The sequence below is a fragment of the Oryctolagus cuniculus genome, chromosome 1 (assembly GCF_051225735.1).
Source record: "Oryctolagus cuniculus isolate XC-2025 breed Fujian yellow rabbit chromosome 1, ASM5122573v1, whole genome shotgun sequence".
Lineage (NCBI taxonomy): Eukaryota > Metazoa > Chordata > Mammalia > Lagomorpha > Leporidae > Oryctolagus > Oryctolagus cuniculus.
Window position 1 is genome coordinate 132,873,944 of NC_142867.1, and position 20,223 is coordinate 132,894,166.

Consider the following 20,223-nt stretch of genomic DNA (forward strand, 5'->3'; position numbering starts at 1 on the left):
TTGCCCATGAAATATCTGAGTCTTAAAATCAAAGGTACAGGAATTGAGGAGAAAAGAATTTTTTTTTCTTTTACCAGTCACAAATGAACTCTCAAATTTATAAACCATTTTATAGCCAGCAGAATCTGATATTCTGAGATATTCTCAAATGCTACAAGCTATCATTTGACTAAACCAAATTTGCATGCATAATGAAACTACTGTGTGCTCAACAGTTTATTTGATTTTCAGTTCTCACACCAGTTAGCTTGGGGTTGGGGAGTGAAGAATGATTGGCCTTTACAAAGATTTTACTCTCCACACAAGGGTGTGAAGGCAGTTAATACCTATTAGGAGAGATTAATCATTGGGAACAGGTGGGACCCTAATGAAGCGATTAGGCTAAATCAATTCATGTGATTATTGAGTGACTGCTTATTCCCAGCTGTGTGCTATAGAAACGACTTCATATTTGAACCTCCTGCAATTTCATTATTTGGTCATATGGTCTCTGTGCCACCCAAACCTCTGCCAACAAGATGACCATCAACAGATACTGCCCTCCGACCTTGGACCCAAACCATGAGACAAATACCATTTCTTTCTAAATTACTGAGTCTGTACTATTCTGTTATTAGCATCAAACAAAACCTGACTCAGAACCTAGGAAGAGCTGTGCTGGCAGGACTGAATCGTAAACTAGTGACCTCGTTTCTCAACCAAAGGATATCAGATCACATGTGGAAGTTCATTTCTCCATGTGGATTCTGTAATCACCATCAGTTTGGAAAGCTGTGCAGCCCCAGGGTTCACACAAACCCTTTTCCTTTAGACACAGGACAGGACACCAGGGTCCTGGCTACTGGCCCAGCTCACCTCCTGTGACCATAGAATACTGGTTTCTGACACTCACCACTTTCCAGCTTCCAATGAGTCCCAGCATCCTCCTGAGGGCTCCTGAGTGTGGTGAGGGAAGTTCACAGAGCAGCAATGGGTGAAACACCTGAGACCTCTCTCAGGAACAAACCCAGAAAGCCTAACATTGGAATGCCAGAAAAGAAGATGCTGTGTGGTTCAGCAGTGTTGCCTTTGAACACCTTTTGATTTTAAAGTCTGCCCTAACAATGAGCATGCATAACATCAGAGAACACACAGCCAATCCAAACGCTCCTAGCATGAGGGCTGTAGCTTGGGGTTGTGGCAGGTGGGGGCAGGTCTGAAACTGCCTCATCTTTGCAGCTTGATCCTCCCAACAGCAGGGGCCGCTCTCACCTCCCTGATGATCATGACATCAGAGCACTGTCCCTCCCTCCTTTTTCCAGGACCCTATCAAAATCTTGTGACCCTTGGACTTTCAATAATGGTCTCATGTGTAACAGAATGCTGAATCTTTCCGGTATTCTGGGTCTTTATCAGGGTCTTTATATTATTTATATTCTTGGCTCTATTTTAAGGTCATCTGACTTTAAAAAAAAATTGACTCCAGGACTATTTTAAGATACTAAAAAATACATTACATAGATTGACCTCTCTTTCTCGTGTTTCTATTACAGATATTCACTTGTAGTTCTGTATTCTGTAATTTAATATTGTTGTCTGTTTCGTTCTTACTGGCATGTCCTAACACATTGGGTTTATATATTGATCTTATACACAGTAATCCTGCATAATTCTCTGGTCAGTTTTTATTTGTTTTGAATTTTATGGGATTATCTCCGTATATAATAGTTTAATTAACCTTTATTGATGGTTTTGCTGCTTAAAAGCATATCCTTATACATAAAGTTTTCTGTTTTTTAAATTTCCTAACTGCACATCTAGGACATTGTTGAAGACAGAAAATAAAAGGAGAGCGGCTTGTACAGCTGTGTTCTGAGGGAAATAGCTTTCAGTGTTCTATGACAATTATGCTCTATATTATAGGTGCATTGCAGCCCATCTTAGTTATAATAAGTAATAACTATTTTTACTGCTTTACTCACAGTTTATTTTTGTGATTAGATGCTTAATTTTATTCAAAACTTTTCATCTTTTAATTGCAGTTACCATGTGATGTTTTTGTGTTTCTCTTCCACATGAATTATTTACATGATTTATTTTGAACTGTTAAACACCTTGGCATCTTTGACTCTATCTTGCTTTTCTATTGATCACTTGTGATTTCATATTTTGCTCTATATTAACATTTTGCTTAAAATATTTGTACCTTTTTTTTTATAAAGATATGTTCTTTAAGTTCCTTTTTAGTTCATGTCTTGATCTGACTGTGGCATCAATGTAATACGGTGTTCAGAAAAGAAATTGAATCATATTCCATATTTATTACCACTTTTTATGAATCTGGGAAATTGAGGAGTGTTTTACTGCCTTGACTATGAGGGAAATTCTACAAATCTAGGCCAGAAATTTTGCTTTTGAATTTGTTCATTGGTTATTTTGATTTTTCAAATACTGAGTCAATTATTTTGTTTATATAGCAGATTCCTATGTTATTGAAGATTTTTGATAAATTTATTTCATAACGTGGTGGCTCTGGGTTTAAGTTTTTAAAAAAAACTATTTCTATGCATTTCAGAATATTCTTTAACATTGTTGCTAAACTTTATTAATTTGGTCAAGAACAATGCTGTTTGGATTTCTGTCACTGGTTATCTCTGTCATATTTTTACTTTTTCTTAAGATTATCCTAGTCTTGATTAATTCTACTCATTTTATAAAAAATATTAATTTATTAGCAAGGAAGAGTTACAGAGAAGCAGAGGCAGAGAGAGAGATTTATTCCATCCAAGATTTACTCCCCAAATGGCTGAAATGACCAGAGCTGGGCAAACCTGAAACCAGGAGTCAGGAGACTCTTCTGGCACTCACATGTGGGTGCAGGGGCCCAAGGATGTGGGCCATCTTCTACTGCTTTTCCAGGCCATAGAAGAGAGCTGTATTGGAAGTGGAGCAGTTGGGACTTGAACTGGCACGTATATTGGATGCCAACGCTGCAGACGGCAGTTTTACCTGATACACCACAGTGCCAACCGTCTGCTCTATGTTTTCAAAACACTTTTCCTTTATTATTTGTTTCTGTGGTACAGTCTTACTAAAGGCATTATATTGATGGTATTCTCCATTTTCACTATCCTATATTGCTGTATAGCTCATCTTAGATCTTAAGAAGGATGTCACGATGATTAGGTCTCTGTCTTCTCACATAATATCTTGAGCCTATAAGTTTATCTGTGCACTGATTTATATGACATCTCCTCTATTTCTTTCTGTGTTTGCCAGTCCTCCATCACTCTGCCAAATATTTGCCTCGTGATGTCTCAAGCCCTATGTGCCTTCCAGCTATGCCAGACTTTATGTATCTCTGATCTTGCTCCTGAAACCATATATTATCAGCAATTTTACCATTTTCTGTGGCTGGGTCTGATGTTCATCCTTGTAATCTTGCATTTAAAAATCTTTGACATCCAAGCCTGCTCTTAGTAGCATATCCTTGTGCCTGCAGCAAGGGCTGGCTTCAGGGTCTGCATCCCTTTTGTTTACACCACATCTTTCCTCAAGTGGCTACTACTGTGCTTGTATCTTATGCCAATCCTCATGAGTCTCCAGCTCCTCTACATGTAGCCATTATCTTCCCCTCACATGCTGACCTCCCTGATTCATACAGCCCATGTCAGGACACCTGTGTCTCCATTCCTTTATACACATTGACTTCACTCCTAATTCCTGGTTATTGCTGCATTCCTCTAAAGAAGGCTAAAATTCCCAATTGGTTTGCAATATTTGTCTCACTGTTGCAAATATATTGAGAATTACTGCCTGGCCTGAAAGTCGGTTGGTGGACAATCAGTTGAGAAATCACACAGATATTCGCTATCAGTACAGCTGCAGTATCCTTTCAGATTTTTCAAAACAAAATGCTAATGTTACACACAAATGGCATAACCATGAACAATGCCTGCCCTGCAACAAGGAAACAGAAACCACTTATTATTGAATGAGACAACTGTGCAGAATAGATATTCAAAATATAACCTATTTAAATACTGGATTTTGAATATAAGTATATATTTGACCCTCAGGTCAAACCAAATCTCCTGGCTCTGATGTCTAACAGCCCCTGAAATTAGGCTCTCACTATCAAAGTGCCCTGGAAAATCCCCAAACACAAGCATCCAAGAAGCGTGCACAGCAGCAGCTTCCTGCCACACTACTGAGTGTACCACCATGTGATGTCCTCCCTGACTTCCCTTTATCCATTATCCACCGGCTGGTACCCAATCTGGCCATCCACAACAAAAGCAGAATACTCTCTACTTGATGCTGTCCTGAAGGGGCTCCTAAGTTGATGGATTTCAGAGAAATCTCATGGGTTCCTCTGGACCTTCCTTGACACTGATGAGGCTCATCCACCCATATAGTCACCAGATAGTCACCAGTGATAGGCCCACTGGCATACTGGGTCTGAAACCCCACAGGCACTCCTCTGGATGACAGTCACCTTTTACTGGCTCATGACATAGATAATTGTGGCCTGATTGGAGACTGAATTATAGGGCATGCTCTCTTCAATTCATATTGCAGTGCATCAGCCCTGCTGGGTCACTGACAGACTTAGGATAATTTCATGGTCAACATTATTAATGCAGGACCCATGTTTTCTCATGAAATCTGGCATTGTTCCTCCCCACCTCTCATTTTCCATTTCTGATCCTTGGCATGCATTGAATTTGTGATAGTCTAATATCAATCTCCAGTATCTGTCTGATTTTAACTATCTAAACTGTTGAATTAAATCTGGATATGTTGGAGTTCACAATCTCTGATTCTTGCCTCATTTATTTTTAAATTTAAAACATAAATCCAGTATCAGTATGCCAACTTTCAAAATTGATAATTTAGTATTATCGAATATTCATTATTTCTGAAATGTAACATAGATTCTGACTTAGGTATAGTTGGAAGGATGATTAGAGGGTTTCATTTGTATCTGCTCTTACATTGTAGGTCACGGAACCAATGTTGTGTCCTTCCCATTACCAAGTATTTTCCCTCCATTTTACAATTTGAGAGCAGAGAAGTTAACCATGTCGGGCTAGGGGAACCAATAGACTCTTTGAAAACTTACCTTGGACTAGAGCACTGTTTTCTACCATAGTCGCTATTATTTTGGAATCTTAATATTCAAGTTGCTATCTGAGTTCCCAGTGTTTATTACATTCCCTACCATGAGGAATGACCCACAGAAAAGATCCACCTCTGTGATTCTCAGCAGTAACAGTGCCCTTCACATCAACACCAATTTTATTGCTTTTGTAAATTGAATGTCTTTGGGCCTCTTGTAGAACATAGTCATTTTATAACTTTTTCAGCTGCATCAGTTTAGCAACTGTAGCATAATTCCTGTGAGATTTTGATTGTTTCTTTCTCTATCGCAGAAATTCAGCTATTTCTACCTCCCTTAGCATGGACTGTTTTTGGTTTAAGTTTTCAAACATCATCGTAGTATTACCATCATCCTTTGGGATCTTTGACAATGGGTTAAAACCTTTGTTGTTGATGAGTGTTCTCACATTGAGAAACCCTCCCTTTTCTAAATTTTTTCCTCCACCCTCAGGACTCAATCTCATGCACACCCTGCCACTCCTGATAATACATATTGGCTAGGCCTTACAACTGTTTCTTTTTAGACACAGCAATTTTTCTCACTTAAAAGATTATACTTCTGTAGCTAGGGTCATTAGCATGAAAAGGTTATTTAGCCTTGAAAGCTACTGTTAGGAAGAGTAGATGCAGTGAAATCCCAAAGTGAAATCTATTTCTGGGTGGCAAACTCCTTTCTTTCTCTAAGGCATATGTGATATGATAAGATTATATTGATGTAAGTTGATTAAGTCAGAGTGGCCACAATTTGAGTGATTTTAGAAAGTCCATTGTCTGGGGACTAGTTTGGCAAGAGAGTATAGTTAAATCTACTAGCCAAAGATCATTTTCCTCAAGAGAAAGGGACATAGCAGGTTATACTATCATCAAGATTATGTAAGTATATTATAAGGCTTCATTGGACTACTATTATAATTTAGACTTTTTTATAGCCTTTCTTGTTTTACCCCCATAACCAACTGTTCAGTTAATATTATCAGCATTAAAATGATAGTTATGTTAAAATGCTTTATAGCCACAGTTATTAATTTTAGATTAATCAGAGATGGAAACTTATTTTCATGGGTGTAAATTATCATAATTTTAGCTAGTTGAATCATTTGGAAGCTTTCTGCACTTTCAGAACAAATTTTTAAAACCAAAAATTAAAGTTTAATATACAGTTTTGTCTTTATTGCATATAGCAATATGTATCAAGTGTTTTATGTCCTAGAATCAGGATGATCATAAAAATGTGCTATATATAGATAGATAGATATAGATTATAGCTGAAAGTGCTTAATATATACCTTAAACTATAAGCCAGTATTCATTGGTGTAGATGTCTATCTGAATTTCAAGATTCTGGGTTATGCTATATAATTCTAGCAATTCATCTCATTCAGAAGAGAACAAGTCCTAGGCTGCTTACATACTCTGCTGGATTTGTGCTAACAGTGTTAAACTTCCTAAGAAACCTCCACTCTAAACTTATTACTTTTTCCCCAAAATACTCTATTTTTAATTGATAGCTGGTGGTAAGTGCTTCTGCTTAAAACAGAAATAATCTTAAGATGATAAAACAAGCTATAATTAACATGTTCCAATCATAAACATCACTAGAATGGAGAACTCAATGCTCTGATAAAGAGTAATGAAGCATCAAGCTATGGATGTATCTCAGTGGATCCCTGGTGGTGGAACATGTTGTGGACAATAAGAGCATTGACAGATTTGAAAGTCTTCAATTAATGACATAAAGTGTATAATAATTCAACTCAATAGACAAGATAGCCAGTTCAAAAACTTCTAATCAAAGTGGAGAAAAATTCCTCTTACATTAGTAAGCACCAAATCACAAGGGTACTTATATCATGCAGGATGCATTTATGAGTAGTAAGCCACTTTTATAATTTAAATCTTACTTTACTAGAAACTATGGACTTTGCATTTGGTTAAACTTAGTTTTTTTAAAAAAGATTTATTCATTTATATGGAAGTCAGAGTTACACAGAGAGAGAAGCAGAGGCAGAGGCGGGGGGTCTTCCATCTGCTGGTTCACTTCCCGATTGGCTGCAACAGCTGGAGCTGTGCTTATCCAAGGCCAGGAGCCAGGAGCTTCTTCCAGGTCTCTCGCATAGATACAGGGGCCCAAGAATTTGGGCTACCCTCTACTGATTTTCCAGGCTATATCCATGAACTGGATTGTAAGTGGAGCAGCTAGGACTCGAACTGGTGCCCATATGGGATGCCAGCACTGCAGGCAGCAGCTTTACCTGCTACACCACAGTGCCACCCCATGCTTAAACTTATAATGAGCAATTTAGAGATGAAATATAAAACATATAAAGAGTGGGGGCTGACATTTTGGTGTAGCGGGTAAAGACATCTCCTGTATTGCTGACATTTCATATGGGTGCCCCATTTGAGTCCCAGTTATTCCATTTCTGATCTGTCCCCCTGATAAGGTGCCTGGGAAAGTTGCAGAGCATTGTCCAAGTGCTTGGGTTGCTGCACCCACATGGGATACCTGGAAGCATCTCTTGGCTTTTGACCAGAAACAGCATCATTTTACCTAGCAGTAGTGCTCAAATAGAATGAAGTACAAGCTATGCATGGATTTCAAAATTTTTGCACCAAAATAAGTCCATCTATTTTTTTCTATGAACTTTTTGAAGCCTCAGTGTATTATAGGACCATATGGACCAAAAATGGCTTTTCCTTTGCTTACATTCATTATTTTAAAGTAAGTTCTAGGGATGGTGCTGTGGTGTAGTGGTTAATGCCAATGCCTGAAGTGCTGGTATACATTATGAGTGCCCATTTGAGACTCAGGTGCTCTACTTCTGACCCAGCTCTTCCTATGGCCTGGGAAAGCAGTAGAAGATGGCCGAAGTGCTTGCAAACATGTACCCATGTGGGAGATCAGCCCAGCTTGAGCTGTTGTGGCCATTTGGGGAGTGAACCAATGGATGGAAGTTCTTTTCCTCTGCCTCTGCCTCTTTGTAAGTCTGCCTTTCAAATAAACAAACCTTTTAAAAAAAAGAATGTTCTGTGGCTGAATAGTGTAGAAATTTCTAGCGCCCCCTCTCTGTCATTGCAATTGGCTCAAGGATAGACATTCCTTGCATGACACAAAGATCCTGGTTCAGGTTGCCAAATGTGACATTTGGAGTTCTAATCATCTCTAGTGCTGGGTGGCAATTCTGTCCTTATTCCCTTAGTTGAACTTCAGGAGGGCCAATGTATTCTGTAACTAAGATGGTTTTAAATTCTGTCTCTTGTCATAATGCCCCAGGCTTCCAGCAGAAGTTCTCCCTTCACAGCAAAGAGATTGTGGCTATATTCTTCCTGGTGCCAGGAAGAAATTGTAGAATTTCCCTCATAGTCAAGGCAGTAAAACACTCCTCAATTTCCCAGATTCATAAAAAGTGGTAATAAATATGGAATATGATTTAATGTCTTTTCTGAACACCGTATTACATTGATGCCCCAGTCAGATCAAGACATGAACTAAAAAGGAACTTAAAGAACATATCTTTATAAAAAAAAGGTACAAATATTTTAAGCAAAATGTTAATATAGAGCAAAATATGAAATCACAAGAGATCAATAAAAAAGCAAGATAGAGTCAAAGATGCCAAGGTGTTTAACAGTTCAAAATAAATCATGTAAATAATTCATGTGGAAGAGAAACACAAAAACATCACATGGTAACTGCAATTAAAAGATGAAAAGTTTTGAATAAAATTAAGCATCTAATCACAAAAATAAACTGTGAGTAAAGCAGTAAAAATAGTTATTACTTATTATAACTAAGATGGGCTGCAATGCACCTATAATATAGAGCATAATTGTCATAGAACACTGAAAGCTATTTCCCTCGGAACACAGCTGTACAAGCCGCTCTCCTTTTATTTTCTGTCTTCAACAATGTCCTAGATGTGCAGTTAGGAAATTTAAAAAACAGAAAACTTTATGTACAAGGATATGCTTTTAAGCAGCAAAACTATCAATAAAGGTTAATTAAACTATTATATACGGAGATAATCCCATAAAATTCAAAACAAATAAAAACTGACCAGAGAATTATGCAGGATTACTGTGTATAAGATCAATATATAAACCCAATGTGTTAGGACATGCCAGTAAGAACGAAACAGACAACAATATTAAATTACAGAATACAGAACTACAAGTGAATATCTGTAACAGAAACACGAGAAAGAGAGGTCAATCTATGTAATGTACTTTTTAGTATCTTAAAATAGTCCTGGAGTCAATTTTTTTAAAGTCAAATGACCTTAAAAAAGAGCCAAGAATATAAATAATATAAAGACCCTGATAAAGACCCAGAATACCGGAAAGATTCAGCATTCTGTTACACATGAGACCATTATTGAAAGTCCAAGGGTCACAAGATTTTGATAGGGTCCTGGAAAAAGGAGGGAGGGACAGTGCTCTGATGTCATGATCATCAGGGAGGTGAGAGCGGCCCCTGCTGTTGGGAGGATCAAGCTGCAAAGATGAGGCAGTTTCAGACCTGAGACCAAGCAGAGTTCCTCTCTGCCCCCACCTGCCACAACCCCAAGCTATGGCCCTCATGCTAGGAGCGTTTGGATTGGCTGTGTGTTCTCTGATGTTATGCATGCTCATTGTTAGGGCAGACTTTACAATCAGGTGTTCAAAGGCAACACTGCTGAACCACACAGCATCTTCTTTTCTGGCATTCCAATGTTAGGCTTTCTGGGTTTGTTCCTGAGAGAGGTCTCAGGTGTTTCACCCATTGCTGCTCTGTGAACTTCCCTCACCACACTCAGGAGCCCTCAGGAGGATTCTGGGACTCATTGGAAGCTGGAAAGTGGTGAGTGTCAGAAACCAGTATTCTATGGTCACAGGAGGTGAGCTGGGCCAGTAGCCAGGACCCTGGTGTCCTGTCCTGTGTCTAAAGGAAAAGGATTTGTGTGAACCCTGGGGCTGCACAGCTTTCCAAACTGATGGTGATTACAGAATCCACATGGAGAAATGAACTTCCACATGTGATCTGATATCCTTTGGTTGAGAAACGAGGTCACTAGTTTACAATTCAGTCCTGCCGGCACAGCTCTTCCTAGGTTCTGAGTCAGGTTTTGTTTGATGCTAATAACAGAATAGTACAGACTCAGTAATTTAGAAAGAAATGGTATTTGTCTCATGGTTTGGGTCCAAGGTCGGAGGGCAGTATCTGTTGATGGTCATCTTGTTGGCAGAGGTTTGGGTGGCACAGAGACCATATGACCAAATAATGAAACTGCAGGAGGTTCAAATATGAAGTAGTTTCTATAGCACACAGCTGGGAATAAGCGGTCACTCAATAATCACATGAATTGATTTAGCCTAATTGCTTCATTAGGGTCCCACCTGTTCCCAATGATTAATCTCTCCTAATAGGTATTAACTGCCTTCACACCCTTGTGTGGAGAGTAAAATCTTTGTAAAGGCCAATCATTCTTCACTCCCCAACCCCAAGCTAACTGGTGTGAGAACTGAAAATCAAATAAACTGTTGAGCACACAGTAGTTTCATTATGCATGCAAATTTGGTTTAGTCAAATGATAGCTTGTAGCATTTGAGAATATCTCAGAATATCAGATTCTGCTGGCTATAAAATGGTTTATAAATTTGAGAGTTCATTTGTGACTGGTAAAAGAAAAAAAAATTCTTTTCTCCTCAATTCCTGTACCTTTGATTTTAAGACTCAGATATTTCATGGGCAATATGAGTGGCTATGATTCTGTCTAATACACAAATTTCAGGCCATAGCTAAGCTCATGCAAATAAGATAGCTTTAGAGGGGATCTCTGGATAACTTCATAATTTTGACTGGAGCCAGAAAATCAAATACATGCTTTTCATTGGTATATGCCTGGGATGTGTTGACGCTAAAATCTTAATCCATTATGTCTACTAACTCTATATAATGGCAGAATTGAACTGTTGGTGAGTCACAGGTGTTATAGATGTGTTGTTTGATATTAAGCAAACAACACACATTTGGTGTTAGTGATCATGAAAATGACTGCACAGGTCACAGACTTAAACTGATTTTAAGTGTTTGATTTCTGGTGAGAATTAAGATCTTGGAGGAGGGAACCAATGCAAACTGTTGGGAGGGAAAAGTAAAAAGTGTGGAACTCTCAGAATTCAATGTTCTGGCTGCTGAGGTTTGTCTTAGTTCCTGAGAGTGAATCCCCTTAGTCTGCATCTCCTGAGAGTGATCCCCAAAGTCTGGGAACCTGAGTTTGGTGTCCCTTGATACTGTGGGATAAATAGGTTGCTTCCTTTCAATTGCACTTAGTACACCAGTTTAGAAATTATGTGCCATGATTTCATGTTAGACATATATACTCTTGCATAGATCCCTAATATACAGTAATAAAACCTGAAAAGAAGACAATTGTTGACATCTTTGTTTTCTGCTACATTTGAATAAGAATGTTAACATCCATAGAACTAATATTCAGGAAAATATAGGGGCCTTGGTCAGTTCAGGTATTTTCCCAATCTCTTCTACTTCTGCCCCCAAGAGGAAAGTCCTGGTTCTTTGATGTTTTTGTTTGCTTACTTTCTGTTTCTCTAAACCATGAGTTTTGCTAGCTTTGTTGGGTATTTGTGACAATATCCTTCTTGATTTTTGTTGCTCATCTGCTAATTCTTGGCCTTTTTTATTACATCATGGCAAAATGCTGTCATGTTATAGATTGTGTATAGACTGTGCTTCTGTAGGAAATATTGATAGTTAAAATGGATTGTCTATCTTTTCTTCCATATATACTGATTTTTGTGCTTTTTAAACACTTGAAGTGACCTTATTTATTTATCTATTTATTTTCTCCATCTAGTGTTAGCTGATGTATCTGCACAATGACATATGGATAACTATTAATTACCCCTGGTTGGGTATTTATACCATGGTATTTATTTGTTCTGATAAACACTGGGCAATCCTTGCAGTTTTGTAAGCATTTTTCTTAAATATTCTGATGCTCTGTCTATGAACACTGATATGAAACACTGTACTATCCTCATAGAAAATGATCTGCTCATCTCACTGTGTAACCCTTTTAAATTTTCTGACACAAATCCTGATTAACCTGAAGTGCATATTGCTTTTCCAGGCTTCAATGTAATGGTGTTATAATGGACCATGTTTCTGCATATTTTCTATTTAATCATTTTTATATCTTCATTCTATTTTACTTTTGAAATCTGTACATATGTATCTTAAGTTCACAAAAAATGTAATGTATTTAGCACATAAAATTGGTTTGGAACACTATTTCTTTGGAAGCTCAGATATCTTATAAAAGAATGTTCTCAACTCTTTACTCCTATTGTTTATACAATTTCTGTCATTATTTTTAATGATCAGAAACTGTAACAACACTGTTCATTGTTAAGCTTTTATTAAAATGATAATATTATCTGTTAGGTTACATTGGAATAAAGAATACAAATATTTTGCTATACCTCCATTTGCTTTCAGCCTTTTCTTTACTTGGATGACTTCCAAGACTATGTTGCTCTTTATGTCTGATGAATTATTTTCTAATTTACTTGATAGAAAACAAGAGACAATGAATGAGAGAAAGAGCTCCTATTCACAAGTTCACTTTGCAAATGCTCACATCTTCCAGGGAGGGATCAGATCTAAACCTGAGAGCAGGTAACTCACTTCAGGTTTTCCATGTGGGTGGCACAAACCACATGTCTTGAGACATCATCATGACTTCCCAGGGTCTGCTTTAATTGGAAGCTGGAGTTAGGATCAGAATCAGGAAATGCACCCGGGTCCTCAATTGTGGAATACAGTTTTATTAAACTTAACAGTTACCCTAAGCCTTTTTTTAAACTGAGATACATGGATCCAAGTTTGAACATCATGCCTGTAATTTGACAACAGTATTAAGAATGAATGAAACAGTATAAAGGGATGGGGTCATGAGCAGTGAGTTAAGCCACGACTTGGGATGCCCTCTTCTCATATTTATCCTCCTCATTCAGGTCCTGGCCATTCCCCACTTCCATTCCAGATTCTTGCTACAATGTATCTGAGGGGCATTTGATGATGTCTTAAGTACCCATGTACCTTCTGCCTACATTGGAGATACAAAAAGTGTTCCTGGCTCCTAGATTAAACTGGAACCAGTCCCAGGTTTTGCAAACATTGACAAGTGAACTAGTGGATGGAAGATCTATCCACTACTGTCCCTCCTCCTTTCAAGTAAATAAATACATATTAAAACCTTACAACTATTCTTCCATTTAGGTTCAAGTTTAGCTTTGCAACAATGGCATTCATAGAATATCAGAAAGGCATGCAAGGGATGAGCAGAAAGTTCAATGGGAAAGGCAACCTTGATGTTTAGATTTTAAGATTATTTAAATAATCCTTAGCAGGACTGGAGATTATTGCCTTATTACTTTCTTATGCTTTGTAAATGATGCAGTTTGGTTAATCACATATTGCAGACAGTTCATTGAGAGAATATAGAGACATTTCTGATTTTTAAAATTTTGCTCAGTCTTTGATTAACACTACTTTTATGTTATCACAGGATACAGTGCAACATTTGAGTAAGCACACAACATAATTTAATCAATCTAGAAAATGAGGATTTTCCTTGCATATTTTGTGTTTAAGGCCCACAAGCTCCTCCATTCCAATTTCTTATACAGTGTATCTTATCATGAACTAAAGTCACAACACTGTATTATGGAACACTGCCAGTGGTTCGTTCTTTCTAACTCTGTTTCTATATCTGTTATCGTACCACCCAGTATCTTCAGTAATGAATCTTCCCATCCTAATTAAAAACATTTATATTTATATCCACCATTTTTTAGAAACCCATATATCAGAGAACATGTGAAATTTACTTCTTCCTATGCCAGTCTTACTTCACTTAAGGATCTCCAGTTCCATGCATTTTCAAGCAAATAATATTTCAATCCTTTTTAATCACTGAATTAGGACTGGAAAACCTGTAACACATTGATAGATTCCTAGGTTGGTTCCGAATATTTACTACTATGAATACTGCTGTAGTCAAAACAGAAAGCGGAAATCTCTTTTGCATGCAGATTGAATTTCCTTCTGATACATACACAATGGTTGGAGAGGTTTATCCCTTCTCATTTTTTGAGGGATGGCCATACTAAGTCTTCATAATGCTCAGGCTAACTTGCATTCTCATCAATATCTTATATTTTAAAATATTTATTTATTTGAAAGTCATAGTTACAGATAGAAAGCGAGAGATCTTCCCTCCACTGGTTCACTCCCCAAATGGCTGCAATGGCTAGAGCTGGGCCAAAACAAAGCCAGGAACCAGAAGCTTCCTCCTGGGTCTCCCATGTGGGAGCAGAGGCCTAAAGACTTGGGCCACCTTCCACTGATTTCCCAGGCCACAGAAGAGAGCTGGATCAGAAGTGGAGCAGCTGGGACTCAAGTCCCCATATGGGATTTTGGCACTGCAGGTGGTGGCTTTAATTGCTACACAACAGTGCAGTCTCCAATAACATATTAAAGTTTTCTTTTCTTCATACCCCGCTAGCATTTGTTAGTGAGGTGACACCTAGTGTGTTTTGATTTGCATTTTCCTATATAATAATTATATTGCATTTTTCCCATTTTTGTTGACCATGGGTATTTCTTCTTTACAGAAATGCCTGTTCAGATCCTTTCCCAATTCTTGGATATATTTGTGCATAATTTCAGCAGTTGCATATGTATTCTGAATTTCAGTTCTTCATGAAATGCAGAATTGGCAAATACGTTATCCCAGTCTACTGGGGTATTAAAATAATTTTATTCATATAAGGTGAACAAATTTTATGTATTTCATATACACAGACTTAAGAGCATAATATTTCCCACCCTAACCTCCCTCTTGCCCATGCTCCGACCCTCTGTCCTCCTTCCTCTCTTATTTTTTATTTTTATATCTATAATTGCATAATTTCAATTTATTTTATAATCACAAGCTGAACTCTGCACCAAATAAAGAATTGAATGGAACAAGTAGAAAAATCACTGCTTATCAAGAGTACAGACAAGGATTGTAAGCAATAACCAAAACTCAACATTGCATTTTTGTGCTTTGTTTCTTTGTGCTTTGTTTATTTGTTTATTTTGTGCTGGTTTATTTGACTGAGAATAATGGCTTCCATATGCATATACTTTGTTGTAAAAGACAAGATCTTATTAATTTATATAGCTGAGTAGTTTTGCATAGTGTATATATACCACATTTTCTTTAACCATTATTCAGTTGATGAATCTCTTGGTTGATGTCAGATCTTAGCTATTGATCTGCAATAAACATAAGGTGCAGACAACTCTTCCTTATGCTGATTTCATTCCCTTTGGGTAAATATTTAGGAGTGGGATGGCTGTGTATACGGTAGAACAATTTTCAGATTACTGAAAAATTACCAGACTGTGTTCCATAATGGTTGTACTCTTTTACAATTTAACCAGCAGTGGATTATAGTATTTTATCACCCATATATTTGCTAACATGTATTGTTTTATAATTTTTGAAAGATAGCCACTCTAATTGGGGTGAGGTTTCACCCTCATCATCCTTTTGGTTTGCATTTCCTGATGGCTAATGATCCTGAGCATTTTTAAATGTTTCTGTTGACCATTTGAATGTCATCCTTCAAAAATGTCTGTTTTGTCCTTTGCCCATTGCTTGACAGGATTTTTGTTGTTTTTGCTGTTCTGGATTACTTGAACTCTTTGTAGATTCTGGATATCAGACCTTTAACCATTGCAAGATTTGCAAATATTTTCTCCTGTTCTCTTGGATGCCTCTACAATATGTTGAGCAATTCCTTTGCAGTGCATAAGCATCTTAGCTTAATGCAATCCTATTTGTTTATTTTTGCTTTGATTGCCTATCATTCTGGGGTATTTAACAAGAATTCCGTGTGTATGCCAATGTCTTGCTGAGTTTCCCAATATTTTCATCTAGTAATTTGATGTTATCAGGTTATTGTTTTATATCATTGATCCATCTATAGTTCATTTCTGTATAAATTGTAAGGTGGTGGTCTTGTTTCATACTTCTACATGCAGAATCCAAGTTTTCCAGTAACATTTGTTGAAGAGTACCTTTTTTTCAGGCATTGATTTTGGCTCCTTTGTCAAAGATCGGTTGGGTGTACACGAGTGTATTAAGTTCTGGAATTTCTACTCCAGTCCATTGGTCTACATGTCTATTTTTGTGCCAGTATTAGGCTTTTTTGATTCTAACTGACCTGTAGTTGTCATGAAATCTGATATTGCGATGACTCTGGTTTTGTTTTATTCTTTAAGTTTGCTCTAGCTATTCAGGATCTCTTGGGCTTCCATATGAATTTTAGCATCAATTTTTCTATCTTTCTTTTTCAGAAGAATGTCGTTACTATTTTGATTGGGATCATATTGAACATGTAAATTGCTTTCAGTAGTATGGACATTTTGATTCTATTAATTCTTCTAATCCATGAACATGACAGATATTTCCCTTTTTATGTTCTCCTATTTATTTTAAAAATGTTTTGTAATTATCATTGTAGAGATATTTGACCTCTTTATTTAAATTTATTCCAATTTGTTTGGCTATTGTGAATTGAACTGATCTTGCATGTCCTTCTCAGCCATAGCATTGTCTTTTTATGCAAATGCTATTGAATTTTGTGTATTGATTTTATCTTGCAAATTTACCAACCTCTCTTGAGTTCCAATAGTCTCTTGGTGGAGTCTTTTGGCTTCCCTATATATAAAATCATATCTTCTATCAACAGTAATAATTTGACTTCAACCTTTCCAATTTGTATCCCTTTGCTTGGATTTTGCTTGCTGGTGGCTCTCAGTAAGCCTTCTAGAACTATATTGAATAGCAATTATGGGGGTGAGCATCCTTGTAGATCTTAGTGGAAATGCTTCCAATTTACCCACACAATTTGATGGTGGCTCTGTGTTTGTCATAAACTACCTTGAATGTGTTCATGAATATTCCTTCTATTCCCAGTTCAAGGTTTTTATCAAGGACATATTTTATCTAGTGCATTCCCACTTGGTCTGGGTGAATTATATTTCTAATGTGTTGTTATGTTTGATTAGCAAGTATTTTGAGGATTGTTTGCATCTGTATTTATCAAATATATTGGTCTTAGTTTGCTTTGTACATATACCTGGTTTTAGAATTAAAGTGATGCTGGTTTTATAGGAGTTAAGGGGGGTTTTATCTTCACTCTGATGATTGTCTTCTTTGTTGCGAATTATCTTGTTAGTTTGATATAAGGTTTCTCTATTAGTTTTTTATTGCCTGTTCTTAGGGTATCTTATCAAGAAGCCATTCCTTATGTCAATGTCTTATAGTTTTCTCTATATTTTGTAAGTTTCAGTTCTTACATTTACATCCATGACTCACTTTCAGTTGACTTTGTATAGGAAAAGAGGGGTGGTCATCTGGGTTTAGCCATGTCCATATGGATATCCCATTGCCTCTGGACAATTTACTGAATAGACTATACCTTTTCCAGTGTATTTTTGTTTGCTTTGTAAAAGATCCATTGTCTGTATGTATCGGTATTTCTTTTTGGGAGCCTCTATCCTCTTACACTGGTCTATTCATCAGTTTTTATGCCAGGGTTTACCATACATCTATGGTATGTATTGAACTCATTTGTTGTGACCCCAGACGTGTTCTGTTTCTCAAGAGTTACTTTTCTATGTGGAACTTTGTTTAATATATGTGAAGATATGAGGTTTAGGTTTATTTTTCTAGATACATGATGAATTCCATTGATTTTGATGGAAAGCATATTGTATCTGTAAATTAACTTGGATAATATGGAAATATTAGAAAGTATTTCAATCTGTGAATATGAGCGGTCTTTTTGATCTCAGATTCTTTATCATGGCTTTAGAATTGATGCTGTAGAGGCATTTTACATCACAAGTCAAATTTATCCAGGGTATTTTATTTCTTATTGTGAATTTAATTTCTTCTTTAATTTATTTTTTCAGTGGGTTCACAATAGTATAGGTATATAAAACTTATTCTGATTTTTTGTGCTTACTTTGTATCCTACAAATCTACCAGTCATTTACCAGTTCAGGTGGCCTGTTGTTGAACTCATTGCATTTCCATAAAATCATCTGGAAAAATAAATAATTTCAATTTCTTCTTTTCTATATCTATGTCTTTTATTTCCTTCCCTTTTCTTTTTGTTTCGCCTAGACCTTACATTGCAGTATTGAATATAAAAGTAAAAAATGTGCATCATTTTATGGTTCCAATTATAGGGTAAATGCTTTCATTTTGTTAGCATTCAATAGAATCTGGCTCAGGTTCCTCAAATGCAAGGGTTTTGTAATTGAATTATATACAATCTGTAAGTGTTCTGCTCAATTTACTTCTCATAAGTGAATGTATAATTTTATACAAAATGTTTTCTGCATCTAGTTTATTATATTGATGTTTATTTTTGATTGATGTGAATTATTGGAATTATGAATTACATTCATATTTTCCCTGTTCCTATATTACATCTAACTTGATTATGATATCTGACCATTTTATTTTATTTTATTTTATTTTTTTGGATTCCAAACTGGATTCAATTACTATCAAATTTTCCACCTATATTCTAATATAAATTCTATTAGGATGACAGTGTTGCATTATATTCAGCAGGGACTCTGCTGTGTAAGTTTTTATTTGAAAAAAGAGAATCAGAGATAAACAGAGATCTTGCATCTATCAGGTCACTTTAGGAAAAACTGGCCTTATATGAGTTTGGAAAAGTTACCTCCCTAACAATTTGTATAATACTTTTCAAAAAATTGGTGTTTGTTTAATTTTGTAGATTTTAGCAATGATGACATTTGTTGTTGATCTTTCATTTGAACACATTATTCCTCATTTAATGTTCTCAGTATTGCTCTATTCAGAGATGTTATTATTATTATAGAAAACTTTTTATAATTCCCTTAATTAAACTTAGGTTTATTTATTTATTTTTTAACTTTTATTTCATAAATATAAATGTCCAAAGTACAACTTTTGGATTATACTGGCTTCCCCCCCCATAACCTCCCTCCCACCTGCAACCATCCCATCTCCCACTCCCTCTCCCATACCATTCACACCAAGATTCATTTTTTCAATTATTTTTATATACAGGAGATCAATTTAGTATATGCTAAGGAAAGATTTCAACAGTTTGCACATACACAGAAACACAAAGTATAGAGTACTGTTTTAGTAGTAGTTTTACCATTAATTCACATAGTACAACACATTAAGGACAGAGAGTCTACATGGGGAGTAAGTGCACAGTGACTCCTGTTGTTGACTTAACAATTGACAATCTAATTGATGACATCAGTAATCACCAGAGGCTCTTGTCATGAGCTGTCAAGGCTGTGGAAGCCTCTTGAGTTCACCACCTCTGATCTTATTTAGACAAGGCCATAGTGAAAGTGGAAGTTCTCTCCTCCCTTCAGAGAAAGGTACCTCCTTCTTTGATGGCCCCATTCTTTCCACTGGGATCTCACTCACAGAGATCTTTCATTTAGTTTTTTTTTTCCCCACAGAGTGTCTTGGCTTTCCATGCCTAAAATACTCTCATGGGCTCTTCAGCCAGATCCAAGTGCCTTAAGGGCTGATTCTGAGGCCAGAGTGCTGTTTAGGACAGCTGCCATTCTATGAGTCACTTCCCATCTTAGGTTGTTCTCTCCTTTTTAATTCTATCAGTCAGTATTATCAGATACTAGTCTTGTTTAGGTGATCCCTTTGACTCTCAATCCTGTCGTTATGATCAATTATGAATTGAAAGTGATCACTTTGACTAGTGAGCTGGCATTGGTACATGCCACCTTAATGGGATTGAATTGGAATCCCCTGGCATGTTTCTAACTCTACCACTAGGGGTATGTCTGATGAGCATGGGCCAAACTGTACATCTCCCCCCTCTCTTATTTCCACTCTTATATTTAACAGAGATCACTTTTCAGTTAAATTTAAACACCTAAGAGTAATTGCATGTTAATTAACGAGTTCAACC

The 20,223-nt window shown here is 36.7% G+C and overlaps 2 long non-coding RNA genes across 2 annotated transcripts in view; one reads left to right on the top strand and one right to left on the bottom strand.

Annotated features, from left to right (window-relative positions):
* The window catches only part of LOC149128636 (uncharacterized), a 99,934-nt gene extending 98,651 nt beyond the window's left edge, over nucleotides 1-1,283 (bottom strand). The window contains exon 1 of the long non-coding RNA XR_016213453.1: nucleotides 893-1,283. This is a non-coding gene — a long non-coding RNA (uncharacterized LOC149128636). The remainder of the gene's footprint in view (nucleotides 1-892) is intronic.
* An 8,278-nt stretch (nucleotides 1,284-9,561) lies between these two features.
* LOC149128639 (uncharacterized) overlaps nucleotides 9,562-20,223 on the top strand; it is a 115,188-nt gene continuing 104,526 nt past the window's right edge. The window contains exon 1 of the long non-coding RNA XR_016213455.1: nucleotides 9,562-9,982. This is a non-coding gene — a long non-coding RNA (uncharacterized LOC149128639). The remainder of the gene's footprint in view (nucleotides 9,983-20,223) is intronic.